General features: G+C 36.6%; 1 protein-coding gene across 1 annotated transcript in view; it reads right to left on the bottom strand.

The window, feature by feature from the left end:
• The window catches only part of LOC119594883 (heparanase-like), a 6,950-nt gene that overhangs the window by 3,581 nt on the left and 3,049 nt on the right, over nt 1–320 (bottom strand). The gene's annotated exons all lie outside the window — the stretch shown is intronic.

Genomic DNA, 320 nt, shown 5'->3' with positions numbered 1-320 from the left:
CTGAACAGCAAAGTAAACAGGCCGTAAACAGGTCATATCTTCTCTATATTTTCATTAATTTATTCTATATATGTACAACTTGTAGTTTCACACACACACTTTCATACAATTAATAACAGACATGAACTATCAGACCGAAGAATATCTTTGCGTAAACCTCCATGACAAATTCTCTCCCTGTACCCGCGTCTTTAGAGATCAGATAAGTTTGTCTGTGGCGCTCTGCTTTAAGTTTCGTTTCTTGAAAGCAGCGTTATCACTCAAGAATGCACTACTGATTATAAGTTTTATCAGCACTTATCTGCAGGAGAAGTGTAATC

Source organism: Penaeus monodon, chromosome 34 (genome assembly GCF_015228065.2).
Source record: "Penaeus monodon isolate SGIC_2016 chromosome 34, NSTDA_Pmon_1, whole genome shotgun sequence".
Lineage (NCBI taxonomy): Eukaryota > Metazoa > Arthropoda > Malacostraca > Decapoda > Penaeidae > Penaeus > Penaeus monodon.
Note: the sequence above shows the minus strand (reverse complement) of the source record. Positions and strands in the feature narration are given on the sequence as shown.